Below are 24,900 nucleotides of genomic sequence, written 5' to 3'. Positions count from 1 at the left end.
ATGGCTTTGCCCAGCCATCTCTTACCCCACACCCACCCCCAAGCCTCAGCCTGCTTGCCCAGATCTGGAGGTACCTGAGTCATCTGACCCCAACCCATTCATGTGACATCTTTGTTCGCTGTTACATTGACTTGAGAGAGGAAAAAAATACCTCAACCAGGAAATATATCTTGTAGAGGTATTTCATCCTCCCCTCACGTGGTGCTGGAATATCGCTTTAAAGAACATTCTTGTGGCGTTTCCAGTTCTTTCCTTTCAGTCCTGCCACGGGAGGAGCTGGTCCGAGGGGAAACTGCTCCCCAGCAGAGCTGATCTTCAAAGGGACTTCTTCGGGCAGGAAGAGGGAATGTCTGATATTGTGGCTGAATAAACAGACTCATCAAGCTCAGAGCCAGTTTGGAAAGCTAGGCCCTCTGAGTCTGCCGTCTGCCAGCCCCGCACCGCGCATTGCTACAGCTCTATCTGTAATGTCCTCCTGTCTCTCTCTCCTACTCTACGGTCTTCTTCACCAAATGCCGTAGCGTAGCTGACTGTGGAATGACCACTTTCCTTACTATTTCTACGCTAACCTAAAATAATAGGCTCTGGACGTCTCAGTGACGCAGATCACACTGCCTCGCAATCTCTACCACAGCCCACAGTCATCAACCTCCCACAATTGTAAAGAGAGATTAGCCTGGCACCGTGATACACACCCAACATTCGTGTTCCAAGGACACTAAGGCAGAAGGATCACCAAGAGGTCAAGGCCATCCTATGCTACTTAGTGAATTCTAAGGCAACCTGACTGTTAAAACAAAGCAGATTATATGGTTGGCTCATAACACACTGTACGTCAGCCCTGGGCAGATCACTGGTAGAATCCTAAGCTTTACAGGATTCCAAAGAACTCATTTACAGCAACAAACAACACCACCTACAAATCCACACACTCCGAAAGACAACTGTCTCCCCCGTCCCCTGAAATGGTTCAGGGTCCCACAATCTATCCTAGGATCCTACCCAGACCTTTTAGAACCATCAGTTTTTTCCATTGACAAGCTGCTTATGAGCAAAATTCCAAGCCCCAGGTCACAGCAGGGATTAGGCTTAGAGACCGGAATTTCTCTTTTCCGTCCTGGAAAATTTGGGATTTTCTTTTAGCACTAAATAAGCACCAAAAGATGTCATGGCTATTCAGAAAACCTAGATATTAACGCATGACTTTTGCTATGTGTGCATCCACGTATACTCTGCTGGACACAGACACTCCATGAATTTCCCATCTCGAAATTTCAGTCCCGTCAGAATTTGTTTCTGAAATTCCCAAATTTACGTTTGCTCTAAATATCCTGATATTTATTTATTATATTTTCTTGTGGGAAATATACTGAAAGACACACATTCTTTGGAGGGTTTAGAAAACTCTCCAGAACCTAAGTTTCAAATGAAAGTTCATCTCTTCTAATTGGTTTATCCCTTCCACAACTGACTATCGGTGACTGTGTTAGCCTACTTCCTGGCTAACCTCCTGTTCTATTCTAACAGAAACAATAGGAGAAAGTCATATCTATATCTGGATAATATGGATATCTAGGATTCAAAGCAGTTTTAATTTGCTCCCAATAGTGGGCAGTTAAGTAATCATTCAGTTAGTTATCCCTCCCAATCTGCCAGCAACATTGCTGCTGTCTTCCTAAGTATCAATGAGAGCCATGAATGGTGGTTCCTGGCTGTAATCGCCTTACAAGGGACACTGAGAAAGGAGGTTTGCTGTGAGTTCAAGACCAGCCTGGGCAACAGCAAGACTGCTTCAAATAAAATAAAATTAAAAATAGAAAAATAAAAGACTACTTGGGCTCCCTAGGGTGATCAGCATTTTCAGGGTGTCTGTTTATTAGTGGCCATCGTGAGTATTGTCAAGGAGTCACAAGGATCAGGCCGCTGTGTCCCCCCTCACTGACCCAGCCTAACAGCCACGCATGCACCAAGTAGTCCACATACCTCACCATTTTATAAAGCCATATTGTGTCTATTCCTGGAGAAAATAAAAAAATATCCCAGCTCAGCCACTCCAGTAATGGCTGACAAATTCCCAGGTATGTAGAAGATACCAATGATTGGATTTTTCATTTTTTAACTGATTTCTGTATAGGTGGCATCATCAATCGCCCGTCAAACGAAGAACAAAGGTCAGAGACTGTTTGTAGCCAGGCATTCTCAGATGCGCCCCCCCTCCACCCAGTGTGGAGCAGGCTCTCCTTGTGCAACCACGGACGCAAACATCCCTTCGGCATAGAGAAAGGGACAAGGTGGGAGGCATTGGCTTTTGCTCACCTTTGGCCAGGCTTTATTTGTTCTACAGATAAAAAAATAACTTTGGACTTCTTTATCCAGCCAGTCACCTTGCATCGGCAGTAAACTCCCTCAAAACTTTCTGTTCCCGTCAGACTCCTGAGAAAACAAAACGGAAAAAATAAAAGCACGGTTAAAATCTACTTTCTTTGGTCAACATCCTAGCATTGAGCAATTTCTTGACATCTAAAAGGGGCTGTCCTGGAGTCTGACTGGAAGTGAACTCTCTATCGATCAAATGGCTGGGGCCAGGAACAACTGGAGAAGGGAAGCTGAGCTTGCAGATCCTGCCCTACGTCACCTCCCATCTCTCCCCTTGGCCTCATCAGGACTTTTTCTTCCTTTTGAAAATAGGAATCTTTGGATGTTTAGACCATACACTTCTACCAACAAAAAAAAATGTTAAATTTGGTTTAATTTACAAATTAAACATTTATTAACCTATTCTGAACGTAGTGAATACAGAAACGCAGGAATGTTAAACCTGTGCTCAGGTGTTCGATTTCACATAGAACCCATAAATATGGAGGATTATTGAATGACAACTAAAAAGAACACACATGTCAAAATTAAGGTGAAATTAAAATGAACACATATGGGCTTAACGTCTTATTTTTCACACCAATAAATCGCTTCGGAATTCCCACAAGGTAGCGAGACCTTACTTCTGCATCCACCACTTTTAAAACGTGGGCACCTATCACTCTCCCCCAGCAAGCACCACTTTGTCCTCAGGAAAACCTGTGTTTGTGGAAAGATCCGCTGCCTGTCATGATGGGTGTCTGTGAACAAGGACGTATCGTAACATTCACAATTTAAGTATGAGTATTATTAAGAGAAGATAGCTGTATTTTACATTAATATCAGAAGTACCAAAAGATTCAGGGTATTGGAACAGCAACGGGTTGCCTAGTGGCCCTGATCTCAGACCTCCTCGCCAGATGTGCCGCAGCAGCCCCGCGCTCTCCAAACAGAAACATTTCCAATGGCTACAAGAGAAAAGGGAGGTTGGCTTACAGGTTAAAGGGCTTCTAGGAAGTTAACATTTGATTTCTACTCAAGGTTTATGTTCCTTTAAGAATTCAGGAGGGGACAAGTCCCCGACAGCCCCCACAGAGGCAGAAGCACAGTCCTCTGCACCCTGCCGATTCCATCCCCAAGGAAGGCCCAGATGAATTCTCCTAGGTCTGCACAGAGATTCCAGGACTCTGTAACTTTACGTTGAGGGATTAAAGACTTCCACAGAACAAAAGGAAAAACAGATATTTGGGGGGCTCAAATAATGGCAAGTTCTTACATACTCAGAGATTTATGCCTGTTATAAATAGATGCAAAAACATTCCCGGAGCATAAGATGAATAGTGATCTGATTTTCATATTTGTGATCACAAGCTGGAGATCTTGTATAACGACAGTATTCCTTAGGCTTATGTATACATCCAATTCACCAAATCATCTCAAAAGCTTCAGTTTGACTTCGACCCACAAAACAAAGGGAAGCGGAGAGAATAGATCAGGAATGGAGACACTTCTTCAGAAGTTTGTATGCACAGGTCTGTATGTATCCATATCTATTGCGTACATATATGTGTGCTTATGTATACATTTGCATGTGAAGAGAAGTCCCTGCCATGACCATTCATCTGAGAAAACCATGTACCTTTGAAACACTATACAGCGATTCTCCAGCAGGCACTGAATAATACAACAGAACACGTAGCACGAACCAGAGGTTACTCAGCAGTTATGAGCACGTACTACTCTTACAGAGGATCAGGTCCCATTGCTCACTCAAGGTGGCTCACAACTGCCTATTACCCCAGCTCCAGGAGGATCCCTGTACTCATGCACAAACCCACACACAGACACATGCATGTACATAATTAAAAATGAAATAGATAGGGACTAAAGAGATGACTCAGTAGTTAAGACAATTTCTTGTTTATCCAGAGGACTCAGGTTTGGTTTCCAGCACCCACGTGGTGACTCACAACCCTCTATAACTCCCGTTCTAAGAGATCGGGTGCTCTCTTCTGATTGCTACAAGTTGGAGCCATGCATGTGGTACACACATACCTTCTTGCTCACAAAATATTCACACACATAAAATAAAATAAATACACTTTTAAAAATTAAATATTCTCAAACAGCAAATGAGTGTGTAGTTTGCAGAGAGAAGAATTGCATATAACTAAAGTCAGATTATTGCAAATCTCCACTTTAAAAAAAAAAAGACTTTTCAGATAAGCAAAGCTGTATTGAAAATGGAAGGACTTCAGACTGGCAAATCATACCCACATATACAACCTTCACAGATATGAGGAAGGAACTGGTCCTGCAGCCATGAGGTTGGAGTTAGGAACTCACAGAAGACAAGCAATGTGATGGGCCAGAATTCAGTCTTCCCTGAAACATTCTGGCAAACAAGGAAAATTACGTTGTTGTCCACTTAAAACACCCCAAAATATGTTTTCACGCACAGGAGACAATGCCTCAGAAGGCACAGGACTGGCAGAGGTCCCGGGAATTCTACCTCTCTTGCGCCTTTCCAGGCATTGACCTTTGTTTCTAAAATGTCAAGACATCTCTTATTTCATCATGAGTCTATTCTCTCAGCCCCTCAGAGTACCACCCTCAAATGGACATAAGTGGTGCCAAAAGTGATAAGACCTAGGAATTGCTGAGTGCCACCAATCCTTCTGTCAACACAGCTGACCTGAAATCTGACCTTGATCACCTTCCTTTAACGGTGTGCGGAGGAGAGGCGCGCGGAGACAAACTGTTATCAGCTGCTCTCCTAGGCAGGAGGCTCAGGTGGGAACGGATGCTGATTCTGCCTCTCTTGACTGTCTGAACTCAACTCTCAATCCATGGTTGGCTCCAGCTGTTCCAAAGAACACAAGGACAGATGTGCTAGGGAGAACAGAAACTCAACGGGGAGAACACTGACTTTTCAGCTTCTTCAGTAATCCCTGTTATGAGCCAAAGAAGCTAGTTTGAACCCCCACATGTAGCACTAATTTCCCATTCTGTCAAACCACAGTGAACGCTTCAGTGTTGCCCAAACTGTTAAGGCTTTGTTATGGTTTGTGAATGAATCAGAGCAGCAAGGTGCTCATCGGGTGAGGGATCAGATACATACAGATGGCCTCACCTTGTCAGTGAGAAAGTCAGAAGTGATCAGAATAGTTGGTTTGCCTGTTTCATGAGCAAACACTCAGTGTTCACAGTTACTGCTCAGCTGTTAGTTATGAAGACTGTCTGGGGAAACACAAGCTAAGTTTAAACCTTCATGAGTCCCTGTCTACGGGTAAAGCACTTCAGTACTATGGGTAAAGCTACACACGGGACACCTGTGATCGCGTCTCCTTAAGATGATCATGTCAAGTATTTCTTTCAAGGCACAAACCATTCCCCTTGTGTTAGAACAGAATCTATTCCTCTAAGCCTTGGAATATAGGTTCACCAGTGTAATTCTTCACACATGGGAGAGGGAAGAAATGATCACATGACTTTCAAGGAGATATTTTAGAATCTTTGCAACATCCACCCAAATGTCTCAGGACATTGACTTGAGAGGAAGCTGATCACAATATGAAAATATGATGACCCAAAGACCACCAAAACACAAGGAAATCTAAGATAACCATGTAGATAGAGAGTTCTGATTAGCCCAAGGCCAAAAATACAAATGAATTTGCTCTAGCCTCAGCCACCATCTGACTATGAACACATGAGACTCCAAGTAAGAGCTGCCCAACTGAGCTGTCACCCAAGAACCACGGGTAACACAATACACTCCCTTATTGTCACTACGCTTAGAATACTTTATCAGCAACCATGCTGGGTAGCTGAAACAGGTTTCTATAGCTATTAAATAAGTACACAGGCTGGGAAAAACAGGCTACTTAGAAAAAAGAATCACTAAGCATATCTAATGAAATCTACCAAAGGCTTTATGTAGGGGATATCAGCAGTGGTCAAGACCATTTGGAAACTGGACAGCTTTGTGGATAATTGTGGCCAAGAGGAAATCTGCTATGGAGAAAGTAACTTTTTTTTTTGAGAGTGGAATTTTCCAAACTCACCAACCATCTCAGAGGGATTCGTTAGCTGATTGCTCAATGTTCTGCTCTCCTTCCCTTTACACAGAGCAAACTCATGACTGTACCAGCCACAATTCTAGGTACAAAGTAGACAAAACATAGCACACCAAGGAAAAGCATCGGTAGGCACAGGAAACAGGTTCCAAAGAGCTCAACCTGTTCATTTAGTTTGTAAAATAGACTGTGGTCCAGGTAGCACTGTAAAACAACCAAATATAGCGGGAGATAAGCGTGGGCGGGAGTGGAAAATAGAGGCTAAATGCCGGGCACAGGCAGCTGTGACATCATAACAGCCCCCGTGATTGCACTGATATGGCCACCCCTTTATTATGACAAGCTTAATTATGACACGATCCATATCTATCAAGTCTTTGATGGTTGTAAATAAGTCTGAGTCATTCCGCCATCATTTTTACCAGAGACACAATAGCTTTAGCCTTTGGGGGTAATGAAGAAAATAAATGCCAAGAGGATGGATTTAATCCTTGTACCTTTTCTGTTAAAATAAAAACAGGACCTGCCGCCCCCCTTCCTGAGTATCAATTTTTTATGGCTGAGTAGGTCTTCTTGGTACTCAAATACCACACCCCTCACTTAAAGAATACTTTCCACTCTATTCCAGTCTAAACCCACAAACCCCTCATGCCCAAACAGGAATCCCATCTCATATAAGAGTACAAGATTGTGCGCATAATCAGCTGGACAAAATGTTGACACACGTTGACCAACTTTATAAACAAACTCAGTATAAAACAGACAAAAAACTATGGTTGACAGTTTCTATGGATCCAGTAAGGCAGAGCATCTACAAAGCATCCACCCTTTGTCTGTGTGTGCAGACAGAACTCAGGACTCAGGGGCATCTGCACTATGAGCAGGGTAGGAAGGAAAGTGCCTTTCGCTAAGATCTAACTTATTTGTTTTTTTCTTTGTTTCTTTTGATTTTGCCACATTAATGAAACCAATTCAAAATAATTTATTGTGTGGCATGAATACAAGGGGTTCATTAAGATCTGTTCTTGAGACATCTTCAAGAAAATGTGAGTTACGAAGGACAACCCTGTTGGATGTCTCACCAGAAGGACCAAGAGAGTGATGCTCAACCCTCTTTTGTTGAGAGACAGCACATACCTTCAGCATTTCTTCCAAACCCTCCTGGGCTGGAGGATTGCTTCAGTGGTTCAGAGCACTGGTTGATCATCCAGAGGGCTGTAGTTTGATTCCCACACCCACAAGGCAGCTCACAAACATATGTTAACTACAGTTCCAAGAAAGCTAACAGCCTCTTCTGGCCACTTTGGGTACTGCATGCCCATGGTACATGGACATAGAATTCTATATATAAAATAGGAATAAATAAAATCTCAAATATTTTAATAATTAAAAAATTAAATTCTCCCATACTTCAAGGCCTGAGAGTCTAGAAAATACATTTCCCAGGCTCTCTTGCCAAGAAGATTCTTAGAGTGATTTGCTACTGACATCACAGGAAGCTGAAGAAGCAAGAAACAGAGACATTTTCCTCAATCAGTAGCCACAAGCAGGTGTTTGTGTGCATAGACAAGGGACAGATGGCGGGTTGTATGTCACTTCTATGCAGACAGCTGAGGACATCAATGTCCACTTGCGTAACTTCCTCAGTCTCTCCTTCCCAACCCTCTCAAGAGTTCTGTTTACCTTCTAATTCTGTATATGGTATCCCTTCCTCAGGAGAATATTAAAGTAGATAAGTCAGAACAGAACTGGGAGGTGTTGTTTCAATAATAAATAACTCCTTGCTTTCTAGTCTTAACTTGGTACAGCCTAGGATTACTTGAAAAATCTTAATGATTTTTTTTTCAATTTTTGATTTATTTAAGTGTTTTGCCAGCACATATGTGTTGGGGGAGGTCACTAGTTTGTTTTCCCATTGCCCTTAACCAAAATAATTACACAGAAATCTGTATTAATTGCAATATTGTTTGGCCAATAGCTTAATCATATTTCTGGCTAACTCTTATATCTTAAATTAACCCATTTCTATTCATCTGTGTATTGCCACATGGCTGTGGCTTTCTGGCAAGGTTCCGGGGCATCTGTCTCCTGCGGGTGGCTACATGGCTTCTCCCTGACCCCACTTACTTTCTCCAAGCATTCAGTTTAGTTTTCCCAACTAGCTCTATTCTGTTAAGCCATTGTCCAAAAGTAGCTTCTTTATTAACCAATGGCAATAAAACATATTCACAGCATAGAAAGGGGAATCCCACATCACCTCCCCTTTTCTGTCTAAATAAAAAGGAAGGTTTTAACTTTAACATAGTAAATTTACATATAGCAAAACAGGTATCAAGCAAAAATTACAGTTACAATATTTATATCTACTTTATCGTTTATCATAACTAAGGAAAACTATAATTATAACTATCTATTCTTCAACTCCATTAAAGACCACTGAAGGAAATAATATTATCTAAGCTAATAGGAAGTGCAGTATAAGCAAGTGCCAAAACTGTAGAATTGACAGAGACATCTTGCTGCTTGAACAGTCACCCAAAGTTCTTCTGTATCATTGGAGCATCCAATCTTCAGCCCACAGGCCAACAGTGTCTGACAGACTTTTCCATGAAGCAGGAAATTTGAAGATGTGTTCTGCCTTGTAACAGCTAAGTCCATCAGTCACTTTCTTCTGTGTCCTGCTGAATGTCTGGCAGACTCTTTCATGAAGCAGGAACCATGAAGGACGGTCTCACCTTCAGCAGTCATTTTTCTGTGGTCCCACATATCTAGTCAAGCAGTTCAGGCAAGAGCAGTTTCTTGCCCAAATGGCTAACCAGCTAGCCACATCTTCGCTGTGCTATTCTGGTTCTTTCTTTTCTGTGTTGTTGCTATGACATCGCTTCCCCCATCACAGCACAGCCTCCTCCTGCTCTCAACATCCTCTCCTCCTCTTCTCTATATGTTCTGTCTCATGCTGGAACTCACCATGGTGGTCTGAGTGAGAAGGGCCCTCATAGGCTCATACATTTGAATGCTTGGGCTATAGTTAGTGGAACTGTTTGGGAAGGATTAGGAAGTGTGGCCTTGTTGGAGGAGGCATGGCACTGGGCATGGGTTTTGAGGTTATTGTTATCTCTGCTTCATACTTATGGGTCAGATGTAAGCTCTGAGCTACTGACCCAGAGCTGCGCCTGCCTGTCTCCATGCTCTCCACCATGAAAGTCAGAGAGTCCCACTGTAGAACTATGACCCCAAATTATATGTTTTTTTCTATAAGTTGCCTGGAGCATGGTGTTTTGTCACAGCAATAGGCACGCAACTAAGACACCCACTTTCCTCGATTTTGCTCTTCACAGAAATTTATCAGTGTTCTACTCTCTTCTCCTAGCAGCTTCTAAGCCTGGGGTCAAGACAAAAAGATGGGGTTGTCACTCTGTACAAAGCCAGAGAGCAAGCCATTGCAGTCACTTAACCTTCCACTCAAAAATCATCTTATCCTCACTGTTGTGTTTGATGGACAGCAGAAGGATAAACCCCATTTGATAAAGCAAAAAAATAAAATAAAAAATAAATAAAAAAATAAAACCTTCTTGGAAGACTATATGGGGATAAAATAAAAATTCTTTTTAAAAATTCATTTTATATGTGTGTGAGTGTTTGGCCTGCATGTATGTCTGTACACTACATGTGTGCCTGGTGCTCACAGCAATTATAAGAGGGAGTCAGGTCCCTTGAACCTGGAGTTAGAATGGTTGTGAGTTGCCATGTTGATGTTGGGTTCCAAACTCTGGTCCTCTGCAAGAACATCATATGCTCTTAACCACTGAGCTATCTCTCTGATCCCTAAAAAGTCATTTTTGAAAGAATGAACTTTGAGTGTTTTCTAGCATGCCAATGCCACATTCTTCTGTAAAAGGTCGACAACATAAGTGACCACCTCTTCCCCATCACCTGCTTCATTCTCTGCTTATAGTTTGGGATAAGAACAGAAGGAAATGGACTCAAGTCCAGTCCCAATAGCTTCCTATCTTTTCAGTGCTTGATTTCACATCAGTCTGTCACGCAATCCCTTCTGTGCAGATATGCATCAAGGTACACCAGAGTTTGAATGAGATTCCTGTGTTCCTAGGCTCACTGCAGAGTGACTAATGGTAGCCAGGACACAGCAGCAACTTTGTTGTCCATTGGTAGATAAAGGGATAAAAAACCTCAAGGCTAGAGAGATATCTTAATGGTTAAAGACACTAGCTGTTCTTCCAGAAAACTTGGGTTTGAATTCTACCACCCATATGGGAGCTCACAGTTGCTATCACTCCAGTTCTAAGGGATCTGATGCCCGTTTCTGGCTTCCAGGGGTACTACAGACATGTGGTACACTTACATACACACAGGCAAGACACTGATACACAAGAAATAAAAATAAATCTTTTTTAGTAATCATGACATGTGTCACACCACACATATAAATAGCTTGACTTATGACCAGACTATTTCTATAAAAGTTGCTTGAAATTAGAATAATAATGATGCATGGAGGAGCTTAACATAGAAAATGAAAAATTATGAATCCTCAGTTATTAATCGCAACAATAACAGTTGTAAGCATTTCTTGAGCACTCGCTGTATAGCAGGAGCTGTTCTACGCCTTTCATATGGCTCTCTTCTTGGAATCCCTCAGTCCCCACCCCCCCTCGGAGCTATCTTATCAGCACCCTGACTTACTTAGGGATTTATTTTTGCAGAAGATGTAACATGCAACTAGCAACTGGCAGGATGAGAAATTATTGAAAATAGGAACATTATAGACCCATGCATCTGTCATCCACAGGGATGAGGACTGGAGAGGCAGCTCCCGAGCTCACGGTCTGAGATTCACCTGCACAGTGGGAGAGGAGAAGACTACAGAGCCCTAGTCCGCCCTCCTTCCTTGGTCAGAATGTCGGTGCTCTAGATGACACCCTGCACATCCTCAGGTAGGTTCCTCAGCCATCCCCAGGCCAGGGCCTCCACTGCCAAGAGCTATTCTGTTCTGTTGAAAGTGGAGGACACTTTTCTCTGAAATACATACAAAGAGCTAGCACATCTAGACAGCTTATGCCAAACATGAAATGTAATCTACAATCAGGAGGAACACACCAACACCATGAGCCATCAGGCCCCTTTCAAGACTTTAGCATTGAAAATCCACCTTTTTCTTTTTAAGGTCTGGATGGTCCATGTGACTCCCAGCTTTATTGCATGTGATTCCCCATCTTCCATTCCTGTTGCTGGCCTTCCACTCTCCTGTTATCTGTTTCTCCAGCTTGAAAAGATAGGTAGGTGATGGATGAGTAGGTTATAGATTGATGGATAGATGATAGATAAACCTATCAATTAATAGATAGATCACAGAATGGTAGGTAGAGGGGGGCAATAGACAAATTTTACATTCTTCTCAGTCATATAAAGATTTCTGTCTCGAAAAAAAGGGAAAAAAAGAAAAAAAGATTTCTGAGAGATGAACTGAATATTAAAAATTTTTTAAAAGACAATAAAAAATAAATTCTTCAGCAAGGTATGGAACACATGCCTATAAATCTTAATATCCAGGACTCCTTTTTCAGGAGAATTCTGAATTCAAGGCTACTCTAATCTGCATAACCTGCAACCTCAACTACATGGTAAACACTGATAGAGAGGGGAAGGGAAGAAGGGAAGGAGGGAGAGAAACTTCTTTATAATGACCTTTCTATTAGAGTGGTATGTGTGTGTGTGTGTGTACATGCGTTTGAGCACATGTGCGTGCATGCACATTGGCATGTAAATAATAGAAAAATGGTCTGTTTGTACCATGGCATATATGTGGGTGTCAGAGCCGGCTCAAGTGTTTCTGGAGACGCCTGTCTCCACCTCTCACCTCCTGTAGACATGTGACTGTTATAGACACTTGTGCTACAGTGTCCCCAGCCTTTACGTGGCTGCTAGGGATACAAACTTAGGTTTACAGATTTGAGCGATAAACACTTTACCCACAATGCCATCTCCCTAACCCATTACCTCCCTTTGTTTAAGGTCAAATAAGCCCACCTTATTGTGGCCCAAATCCCCTTGGCACTTGTTTTCCTCTGTCATCCCAGAGGACCACAGCTGGGCCACTGCTGTCTCTGTGATCATCAACTCTTAGTCTTTCTTTCATTCCTAACTTAAAGGGTTCTTGACAGATGGGCACACAAAGGACAACTTGGGTCTCGCCCTGGTGCCAGGCTTGGGAAGTGGAGATATGGAGATGCCCAGAGGAGACAGGATTGAAAATAGGTAACATGCTGACCATGTTAACTGAAGAATTATGGGCAAATGGACACGATGGAGCTCAGAAAAGCCACTATGGTGACCTCTAACGGAAGGTGGTCCAACTACATGGGCTGAGAAGGGACAGAAGACCTGTCTAGAATGAAATCATCTACAAGTCTGTAATCAAGTTGCTGGGGCACAGAAACAGAGAAAGTAGAACACTATACGGGGCACACTGGCAAAACATGCGCGTCCACCCCCTTCCACTACTAACGGGGTCACTGTCAACAGGCAAAGTAAGAAAGGCAAGGAACTAGGAAGACTGGGGTGCAAATAGGTGAGGCTATACCGTGGTGCTAATATCCGACCTAAGTGGGGGTGGCATCACTTCCCTGTAACCACCATGTCCTCCCGGCTACAGATGCGTGCTGAGTGTTATCGACCATCCACTGGTATGATGCTTTTGATCCTAAATGTCCCCCAAGAGCCGGTATGTTAAATCTTCAGCCCCTAGCTGATGGGTGGAGCATAAATAGAATAAGCGATCATTAGGGGGCAGGTCCTTCAAGAATGTATTGGGCTCTCAGCCCTTTCTTCTCACTAATTTGTTTTGCTTTTCTGGACATCCCAGAAGCACAGGAGCAGCTCTGCCCCTCAGCTCTGATGCCTCCGCTCACCACGTGTGCACAGTGATGGAGCTAAATGTCCACCCAGGGAGAACCTACAGAAACTGTGTGAGTCTAAATATGTGCTCTCTTTAGAAATTGATTTTTCTCAGGCATTTTGTCAACTAAAAGATAGCCTTTCTGGCTACAAATGATCAAGTGATTTTTTTTTTATTTCTGTCAATATAAGTCCACAGTCTTATTTTATAACAAACATAATTCCGGGGTTCCTGGGAAAAAGAAGCTAAAATTTGTTCAAGGAAGATCAAAAGTTGAAAGTTGGTCAATGAATAACATTTGTTTGTCTTAGGAGCAGAAAGCTCTATGAGGCCAGAAGGCAGTGTGAGGGTCTGGGTAGCAGCCTGCACTGGATCCTGACTTCCAGTCTAAGTCTGCTGCCTCTCTTCCCAAGTTCTATTTGTCAGAAGCAGGGGAGAGGTGTGGGGAGCAGGCAGAAAAGCAGGGGAGGGACTTGGGGAGCAGGCAGAGAAGCAGAAGCAGGGGAGGGGTGTGTGGAGCAGGCAGAGTAACAGAAACAGGGGAGGGGTGTGGGCAGCAGGCAGATAAGCAGAAACAGGGGAGGGGTGTGGGGAGCAGGCAGAGAAGCAGGTCCTACAACCAGGCTAACCCAAGCAAGCCACCCCCCTTCTTTTCTTAGCAAAGTCTAGCCACTTTTTTTTTTTTTAACCCCAGCTTATTCTGTTTCTCACTGTCTGCAGCCCCTGAGGACAGTACCATTTTCAGGTAGGTTTAACCTTCAGATTTTAGAAGAAATGCTGCCACCCCCACCAGAAAGCTGGTTTATGGCCCTTCCAGAAACAGACATGAGCTTGGAGCCACTCAACGAGACAAACTTCAGCTCCATCACTTACAGTGTGAGCGGAGACAACTGAGGCAAACTGTGCAGTCCCCAGTCTCCTCGCCTGCAGAATGGATGGTGCAGGAGGGCTGCGTCGTCGTAGCATCTTCTCGTTGCTGCTAGCAACAAGGATAACTTGAGATGGTACCACCACCCGGTATGTTTCCATACACGTCCTCGTCCTACCACTCCTGGACATTTGGCAACTTGCTGCAGACATGCTGTGACGAGGGACTTGGGTGTGTTATTGAAGTGACATTCTCTAACTCCAGGGGCTGAGGAGCTTGTTGCTATCATAAACCCCCCTTCGGGTCAGACCTTTGAGTGTCACTTACACCAGTTTGGAAATAATCTACTTGCTCACCCTTCCAGCAGAGGATGTCATCACTGGTTAATGGAAAGTGACAAGGGGGAAAGAATGAATAAGAGGAAGGTCGGGGATGGGGAAAAAAAAGAGCCTTTCTCTTTTGGGGAATGTGGAGCACTAAGCACACCATGTTAAATCGTGCGTGTCAAATAACGGACTAATTAAGAACCTTCATCCGTTGGTGTGTGTGTGTGTGTGTTTTCACATCTCATTTTTGTTGTCTTTTCAAAGATTTGTTCCCAAATTAGCTTCAAGCACTCTGAATAAGTGCTAACGGGAAAGAGAAAGAAACCTTGCCCATCGGAGAAGCAAGCAGCCAACGCACAACAGAAAATACATGGAGGGCTGGGGGAGAAGTTTTATGATCACAGTAGCAACTTCTTGAATAATGGAATTTAATAGCATATAATAAACTGTGATCCAGGAGAACTCTGGTTCATTCCCGCTAATTGTTCTAGCCTGTGAAATGAAGGCAAAGTTTATCACACCAACATGCTGTTAGGGCCACGGAGCTCTGCAGGGAACAGGCAATTGTCCCCAGCTGCCTCCCTCCTCACTCCCAGAGGGTACTGGGTCCTTGCCCTCCGAAACACCCGACTGTGCCTCCAACTTTCAATGGCAACCCCAGTTCTAAGACTTTAAAGTCACAGAAATGTAATTTTTTTTGCAATCAACAAACTATTGTATTCTGCAGAGAACAGAAGGGTGAATAGACACAAAGCCGCCAATTAGGTTATAAAGAATAATAACTAATATGCTTTCATAGTGATGCCAAAAAGTACGAAAACCTATAATAAATTTAATTGGGCACACGATCATAAGCACTGTTTTCTACCTACAAACTTCTGCTATATTAAGCTAGACTCCAAATAGAGAAACACATTTTTTATCATTGTGATTGAAAAGTATGCTTCTTTTTCCCCTGCATTCTAATGTGGATCATTTTCCAATGTCAAAAAAATGGGAAGGTATAATTAGGAAAAAGAAATTACTTTCTCTGTTGTTAGTCATTGGTCATGTCTAAGTGTTAAAATGAATGAAGGAATTAAAGCTATTATCTGAATAATTCAGGTGCCCCCCCAAGGTCAGAGGTTTCTGATAAAAAAATATTGTCTGTGCCTGAATTAGTAAAGTAATGATCTTGGTTTTCTGCTTTGTTTTCTAACTGTAGGTCTGTCTATAGGTGAAGAATCCTTTGTACTTACTTTCAAGAGTTTTCCTGACAATTAAAGAGTATATTATTTTTATGCACATAAATTTTGTGAACATCAGAAATAACTAAAGTTCTACAGAGCATTTTGCAAAGTAGCTATTGAAATTACTAAACAAAAACAAATAAAATATTTCCTTTCCTTTCTGTGAAAAAAAAAAGGCCAAGAAAGAAACCTTGATAGTACCACAGGGGAACTGAGGTGGACTGAACCCACGTCTATAGTGGGAGAATCTAACAGGAAAATTAGCACTGGGCACACTGTGGACATCTAATAAAGAGAGCATGGCTAAAAGAGATTAAGGTTCAAATTAAGGTCAGAGAAGAGATGATAGCGGAAAGCTGCCATGTTCCGTCGCACGGCAGTTTAAGTGAGACAGTTCCCCCTGAATCAGGCTTAGGGTGAAAAATTACACTGTTGGGGTTAATAAAGAGGCCGGGCATTTGTTTGGACTGAGACCTCAATTAAAATGTTATTTGGGGCAGCCAGAGCTAATGTTGTGCTTAGACGGAAACCAAGATGCCTTTTGAGAAGATGAAAAAGAAAGGGGGAGAGAGAGAGAAAGAAAAAGAAGAATTAAAAAGAGAGAGAGAGAGAGAGCGACCACCTAATCTCTCACAGGCTCTGAAAGTGGCAGGAAGAACTGTGTGAGCTGGACCCGAGCCCAGCTCAGCAGCAAGCCTTCTTGAGAGTTGTGACATCATCCCAGGCAGCTGAGGGCCTGTGAGTTTTTGATTGTTGTGCTGGGTGAGGAGGCTACTGTTCAGCTGAGCCTTATTTGAGACAAAGGGGGAAATCTGGTTGATGTAATACGCCAAGTTTTTCTTTCTTTCTTTTTTTTTTTTTTAATGCTGTAAAAGGGCGGTGCCAGGAATTCTGGGTCTTGTCACATGTCCCCACACAGAGACTAAAACTGATGAAGACAGTTATTGAATTTCTTAGCCTATATCAATTTGCACACATTTAGACAAAAAAAAAAAAAACAGGAGGGTGGGTGCAAATCCCTAAGCCTTCATTCCTTCAGTATGCACCCCACATCTCACAAAGATCTCTAGACATGTTTACACTGATCAGAACTGTGCACTCTGGTTGACAAAGCATGCATGTTGATGCAGCTTACAGTTTAAAGTACGGGAGGCATTTAATAAGTTTTAAAACTATGTAGCTGGGACTGAAGAAATAGCTCAGTCCACAAAGTGGCTGCAATATCAAAATGAGGACCAACACTTGACCCCCCAGAACCCATGTAAAAACTCAGGTGTGCTTATAACCCCAGCCTCAGAGAGGTAAGAACACAGGGCCTCTGGGCTCACTGGACAGTTATCTTACCCTACTTGGTGAGTTCTAGGCCAGGGAGCTATCCTGTCCCAAAACTAAGGAGGACAGCCCCTGAGGAAGGACATGCAAGGTTAACCTCTGGACTCTGAAACATGCTTGTACATTCAAACACGCACACATGCGCATGTGTGTGCGCACACACATGTATAACTTGGCATTTATAACATTAATAACCTGAGGAAGAGCAAATACAAACCTTAGCTAACGCCAACAGCAGCTACACATAGACCTCATCACAAACGCCTGCAGACTGAGGACGCTAAGGAGGGGGGAGGCAGATCACAAGATATTCTGCTGGGGCTTCTTGAATCTGATCATGGAGATTAGTGAAGAGTCACACAGAGAGATGGGGGCCAACCAAAACAGTGTGGCTAAGAGCCAAAATGAACTTGGGAGGGGGAACTTCCCCTGGCATTTCTTGTATGAACTGGGTGGCAGACTGACAGCTAAGGGGCAAGACCAGGAAAGGTCCCCAGGGAGAGGAAAGGGCCAGCATCTCACCAGGAAGGTGGGATGGAGAAAGAACACAGCAGAGGCCTAGGGAAGAGCCCGTTATTCCTGTCTCTCATCTCCGTGTTTAATTACCATGGCCAGGAATAGAGAATGGACCCAGTTTGGTTCAGTCCTTCTTCTTCTCAACTCTGCACCCCAAAATATTTTACTAATCAAAGATATCTAATCTTCATAATAGTCTTTTGTGGGAGGACTACATATGTGTGTACATGTTCATATGCATGTGTGTGTGGATATGTATAAAGAGGCCAAAAGTTCACACTGTGTCTTTCTAGATAACTCTCTATGGCTTTTTGTTTTGTTTTGTTTTTGAAACCTGTCTCTCACTGAACCTAGAGCTTATTGATTGGCTAGACTGACTTGCCAATAAGCCCCAAGGAGGCTCCTGTCTTCATCTCCTCAGCTTGGAGACTGAAGGTGCGTGCAGCCACACCCAGGTTTCACATGGGCGCTGGGGATCCAAACTCCAGCCCTCACACTTACACCGCAAGCACTTTGCCTACTGAGCCTTTCAGTCTCTAATCTTCAGACTATTCTTGAGAAGATAATGTGGGCTTAAAAATAAGAAGGGATGGGGATGCTAAGAGCCAGACCCAGTGACAAGATACAAAGTGGAAAAGGCTTTAAATGCAAAATGCCAATAGTGAGGCCATTGCAACCAGAGCAGGAAGCCAGCTAGCTTCCAGGGGGGATCACATATTCACAAGTAGAGGCGAAATCTGCCAGGTCCAGATTGGCTTCATTAGTCATTTAAAAACACGTATGCAGATCACAGGAAAAAAAATCCTACCCTTCATTGCAAAATAGTTGGTCATCAGTATAAATAGAAACCAAAGAGAACAAGGATTCTTTCAGGTACACACATTTCATTCACAGCCAGTCTCAATCTGGTTAAGAAGAAAGTATATGATTCCTTTGCTTGACAGGTATGGAGGTGACCAACTCTAAACGGAGGTCAGGCTTGACCCCAGCTCATCCTGAAAACATGGTTAACACATGGCCCACATGTTCTCGCCAGGGAAACTGGTTCCAAAAGCACAGAATTCTATATTCAGCTGACACCTAATGGCAGCCTTTTTATCTTCCCGGTCCTTGTTCCAGCCATCAGGGTTCTCATTTAGCAGAGGCTTCCAGGGTGTTTTCTCAAGTACCAGGCTCTGTGGCAGGTATTGGGAATTCTGTGCTGAGCATCCCTCCTCTTGGCATCTTCCAAGCAGTCATCTTCAGCCCTCTCTGCCTGGTCCTAGCTTCACTTGTGTCCATTTGCACTGCCTGATGTTATTAAAGAGCTATGGTCACTTCCTGCTCAGAGACTGCAATGTAAGTTCCACGGGGCAAGGACTTTGATGCCTTATATGACATCCCAACAGCTAGCCTACCAGAAGCACTCGGAGAATACGCTGGATGAACAACTTTACTTCATTTTTGATCAACAATAGGCATGTGTGACCAGGGTTTCGAGATTAGGCAGCTGTCCTAGCCTGCTTTCTGTCGCTGTGATTAACAACACCTTGACCAAAAGCAGCTTGGGAAGGGAGGGGTTTACTTCACCTTACACATTATAGTCCACCCTGAAGGGAAGACAGGGTGGGGATTTAAGGCAGTAACGGGAACAGAGGCCAGGAGAAGCACTATTTCCTGGACTGTGCTCCACAACTTGCACAGATTGCCTTCTCAGACAACTAAGAACCATCTGCTCAGGGGTGGCACTGCCCACAATGGGCTGGGGCTGGGCTGGGCCCACCCACATCAATCATCAAAATGTCCCCACACACTTGCCCTTGCCTATGGGTCATTCTGGGGGAGGCAATTCCTCAGCTGAGGTTCTAGCTTTCCAAATGATGCTGGATTGCATTAATTTGACCAAAACTAACCAGAAGCTGACCTTTCTCACGCAAATGAATTTTAAACTGGACCTTGGAAAGTGAAGAACTTATCTAGAGAAGGATCAGGGGTTTATTGGCCAGCATCTCTGTTACTGAAATAAAATACCTGAGGGGGGGTACTATATAAAGACAGGTTCATTTCGCTCGTGGGCTTGAAGGCAGTACATGCAGGCACGTTCCATGGCCTGGGCTCTGTGAGGGATTTCTATGAGGCTCCCCTTCTCCTTATAAGACCATCATGTCTCATCATGGGAGATCCATTCTCATCACTTCCCATAGACATCTCAGACAACTGAGCAGGGTTGAATTTCACTCTCATAGCACCGTTGAGATCTGAATTCAGGGGTTAAACTCTTGGGTGAGCTCAGGAGTAGGGGCATATTTCATCCACAGACAGTCTGGTGCTTTTCAAGAAAGGCCACACACATTTAGATATGTTCCAGGTATTAGAATAAAGAGTCAGGGGGAGACATGGATATCCAAAGAGAAAACAGTAAGATATCAGAAACTCGGAACAGGAAACAGATTGTGTGTAAGCTTGGGGCACAATGGAGCTTTTAGACGTCCTTATGAGAGCCCTGACATAGTATTAAGCAAGACCATGACCAAACCTCCTAACCTGTGGTTCTTGGGCAAACATTACAGACAAGAGTGTCAAAATGAGCATGCCCCTGGGTGTAAGGTGACTGGAGTCATTCAGTGAGACAAGAAGAAAGAAGGAAGAAACCTTAGATTTAGCAAATGTATCCCAGCAGCACTCCAACAATAATGGGCTGGAGTGGTGGCTCAGGCAATGAAGTGCTTGCTACATAAGCATGAGGTCTTGCCTCAACCTCCATCCCCCACATAAAAACAAAACAAAAAACCAACAAAACAAATGACAACAAAAGCAAAGAAAACAAACAACAGCAACAAAATCATAGTGGTATGTGCTTGCAAAATCAGCACTAGCAAGGTAGCTAGGTAGACCCCTGGGGCTTAGTGGTCAACCTGCCTATTCCAATAGCCATGCTCCAGGCCAATAACAGAGCTCTGGTCTCAAAAATAAGGTAGAAGGCTCCCGAGGAATGACACTAGAGCTTACCCCATCTGCACACAATCAAGGAAAATACATTAAGAAAGCACAAAATTCGAGACAATGAACTAACAGAGAGAATAATCCTTCACAGTGAGTGACAAAGCACCCTAGTTTCATTTTGTTGCTGTGACAAACACCATGACCAAAGCCACTTAGAGGAGGAAAGGGCTTGTCTGGCTGTACTTCCAGGACACAGTCCACCACTGAGAGAAGTCAGGGCAAAAACTCAAGCAGGAACTTAAACTAGAAACCACGAAGTAACACAGTTTGTGTGCTCATTCGGGCTCATACTTATCTGGCTTTCTTATCCAGCCCAGGATCACCTGCATAAATATGGCACTGTCCCCAGGCTAGGTCCTCATGCATCAGTGAGCAAATAAGACAATCCTCCACGAATACACCCACAAGATGATTGGATCTCTGCAATCTCTCAAGTGAGACACTCGTCTCAGAAGACTCTAGGCCGTATCAAGTTGACTGTTCAAGTCAAGCAGCTCTCAAGGCTCCAGCATTCCCTGACTTTTCCTCCATTTCCACCTCTCAAAAGGTTCATTCACATAACGGGTTCTCTGACAACATAAAATTTTAGTTCAAGCTGGGTATGGTAGCACATACCTATAATCCCAATACTGGGGATAATGGGATCAGTTTGGGACTAACCTGGACTACATGGGGAGTTTGAGGCAGCCTTGTCTTCCCAGTAAGAACATTTCTAAAGAAAATAATTGTTTTTGGTTGACTATCAAAATTAAAAATACCAGTATGACACTATAATATAAAAGGAGGGGAAGGAGTCCTGGAGACAGTGAGGGAGATGTGACCCCATGAGAGGGTCATGGGTGTATGCAGGAGCCAAGAGAACACACTGAGAAGAGCCAGAGAACAGGCTAAGATTCTCTACCACCTGCTGCCCCATCACAAAAGCTACACCCCCACAAAGCGGCAGAATGGGGAGCCATTCTTTTTAACTTAGAATACAGTCTATAGGATTATTTCATACAGATGTATCGAGACTCTAAAATTCTCCAACCAGCGGCAATTCAGAAGTTGGGATGTCCTGGACAGGATGCCTCTGCTGAAAACGACATGCTGATGAGATCATAAAAGACATGTCCACTAACCATTCTCAGTGTCTGAGGAAAATAACTCACCATTGTGGAGTCAATACCCCTTGCGGAGAAAAATATCACTCATTGATAGAAATTGATTTTTTTTTCCTTCAGAAATTCCCCAGGGGTAAACAACGATTTTTCTTCATAGCGAACATAACTAAACAAGGCGATGTGAAGGGCTCCAGCCCTCCCCCGTCACCAGCATGAAACTCTGATGGTTAGTGTAACTGCGAATGCCTTCTGCCTGTGGGAACGTGGACGCCCGTGCCATTTGTTTCAGCCCCATGTTAGCAACCCGGCTATGGAACCTCCAGGATGAGACAACAAGTGAGTCCAGCTTCACTTGACAGGACTAATATGAGCAAAACACTTTTGGTGTTTTGAGGAAGTCAAAAATTCACATAAAAAGTGATCTTGGAGGTTTTAACTAATACATTTAATAACTACTTTTTTTATGCTTTTCACTTCTTCTCCCTTACCCTTCCACCCCTACTTGGGTCCCTAAATCATTCAAAAGTTCAAAACAACCTCACAACTAAACACTCATGAAGTTCACAAATGCCAGAAACTTCCATGAAGAAATGGACGATAAGACTGAATTTAATTACATTAGCTTACATTCAGTTTGTTGGTTAATCAGTGATATTTTCTTATTGACGAGGCTTCAGTGAGATACAAATCATCTGTGTCATAAATTATCTTCCTAGACCAAATAGGAGACTAAAGAAAAGCTTGCTTTCCATCCTGTCTGAAACTTAAGCCTTGGATGAGAAAGGACAGAAGGATGACTGGGGACATGGGAGGAGATGTTTGTTGAAATGGATGCCACACATCACTGGCAGAATTTCCACTGATTGACAACTCCCCTGAGCAGCTGCAGATAAATCCAGCACCCAGATGACTGGGTTCTCTGAGGAGAAAGCTCAGTTGGTGATTAGAAGCTGAGACTCAACACAAGGATACTGGAAGCCAGCAGCCTACTGGTGCAATCCTGATCTTCGATCCTTCAATGGGGACGGAAGCTCACCAATCACATTCTTGCAGTCAATCCCTCTCCCATCTAAAGGAACATTCTTCTCAAGTGGCTCAAAAGGACAAACTCAGGAGTAAAGTTCGCCACTGTGTTACATGGGTCATGACATGGGTTGGCCTTGGGAAGCATCAAACCAAATTGATTTTTTTTTCATCTAATGGTACTTATAAGTTACATGCCCGGGGGTCACATCACACATCCACAGAAAAACCATACAGAACAAAACAAAGACCAAAAGTAAAATTAAAATCAACTTCACGTTTGGGTCATCTTAATGGTCCACTGGGTCAAGGGCACCATGAGGGCATGACAACCTGGATTCAATTCCTTGGACTCATACAGTGGAAGACGAGATCGAAACTCATCCTCACAAGTTGTCCTCTGAGACACACACACACACACACACACACACACACACACGTGCGCGTGCGCACGCGGGGGGGGGGCGGGGGGTGGAGCGGGGGGGGCAGGCAGCAATGACTAGCTCACATCATCTGGCGTCTGATTCAAACTGACTGAAAGCAGAGGGGAACCCCAAGCTGCTCTGCATTTCTGAATGCAGCCAAGGTTTCCAAAAGTGAAATGTCCAGAAGTTATCGAAGGGACTTCACCCCAAGGAAACACTGTGCTCGTGACCCCTGGCATGATTTTACCCACCCACAGGTGAGTCTGTGGCTGGTTGAGTAGACAGACCTCCACGGGAAAGGTTCTGCTAAGTCTTCCCCCAGAGCAAGGTCTGAAGATGTCAGCATGATGAAACTGACCCGACCATACGAAGAGATTCAGTGAATCTATGGCAGGGTAACCATTTGCCTTCTATTCAAGGCCTAAGGGCAGCCAACTCAGAGCCACTGGTCCACCCACACGCCCTTGTCCCCTTTTCCTTCGGGTTGCTTTCTCTCCTTTCTCAGTACTCGCTTCAGGTCAGAATGGTTGGGTTGCCTTGCACTCACAGCATGTGGGAATTAGTGCCTGGGCCCAGACATACTGGTTTTAGGGAGCATGCTCATTTCAAAACTTAGCTTCTCAGTCTCTAGGGGGAGCAATGGCCTTTGTCTCTATAGTTCTGGGGACACTATAGTTCTGAGACCGAGAATGGCTCCTCAGTCCCAGGGCTGCCTGACTGCAGAAGACCTCTTGCCAAAGGACGGAGTGAGCACGCGCAGCTCAGCCCCAGCTGCCCCAGATAAGAGGTGGCCCGTGTTAACACGCAGGCTTCCTCCGTGCCTCAGCAGGGCCTTCCTTTTCCAAACAGTCTCCCTTTAATGTTGGCCAGTGTTGTTTTTCCATTGACTCAACATCTAGCCTCTGGTGGTAAGCCAGTAGGGAAAGCGGGGGAAGGGACCATGGGCCAGAGGGTGCCGAAACCACAGAAGGATGGACAGCCAGCCACATCACCAAACAGGCTGGACACCTGCTTCGGAAAGACAGTGACAGAGTCTCAGAGCCATGCTTCCTCTACATCAGCTCTTCCTCCCTTTGCTCATGTCAGCAGTGGGAGCCGTTCACCTGACCTCGCTTCAGCTGAAAACTTTCAAGGGTGCATAACCTCCTGTTAGAAGTGTCGCTGTGTTGTTTAAAGGAAAGGAAAAGAAGGAAGGGGATTAAATAACGTGAAGAAGGAAAGGAGCATCTAAGAGAGCAGAGCTGAGAACACGGCTCAGTGGTAGAAGGTGTGTTCGGAGTTGGCAAAGCCCTAGATTCAGAGCCTAGCACCTTGTTCCTGGAAAGATAATTCTAGGAGAGAAAAGATGAAAGAAAACCATTGAGATGAAGGAGAACTAGAAAGAAAACAGCAAAAAAAAAAAAAAAAAAAACGAAAGAAAGAAAGGGAAGAAGAGAGAAGGAATTGTGAGATAGAGATGGACCTTCTAGAAAGCCAGTGAGCTGGAAGGAAACAAAGGTGGAAGGGGTACAAGAGAAAAGAAATCAGGGTGAAGAGGAGAGAATGAAGAAATGGAAGAAAGGGGGAGGGAGGCCAGCTTCGCTATGCAACCCAGAATGAGCTGTTTCCCCCAAAAGCTGTTTCTGGAGCCTCAGGAGAGGGCACAGGGTTGAGGGTGGACTGCTGACTTCTTAGGGGCTGCTTCACACAGTGCAAGGTCAAAGGGCATCTTCAAAACCAAATCTCGATCAGAGCCAGCTAAATGTT

General features: G+C 43.9%; 1 long non-coding RNA gene across 1 annotated transcript in view; it reads right to left on the bottom strand.

Moving 5' to 3' along the window:
• The window catches only part of LOC130874428 (uncharacterized), a 75,391-nt gene that overhangs the window by 39,802 nt on the left and 10,689 nt on the right, over nucleotides 1-24,900 (bottom strand). Inside the window, exon 2 of the long non-coding RNA XR_009057139.1 lies at nucleotides 2,317-2,433. This is a non-coding gene — a long non-coding RNA (uncharacterized LOC130874428). The remainder of the gene's footprint in view (nucleotides 1-2,316; nucleotides 2,434-24,900) is intronic.

Source organism: Chionomys nivalis, chromosome 5 (assembly GCF_950005125.1).
Source record: "Chionomys nivalis chromosome 5, mChiNiv1.1, whole genome shotgun sequence".
Taxonomy (NCBI): domain Eukaryota; kingdom Metazoa; phylum Chordata; class Mammalia; order Rodentia; family Cricetidae; genus Chionomys; species Chionomys nivalis.
This window is presented reverse-complemented; position numbering and strand designations above follow the sequence as displayed.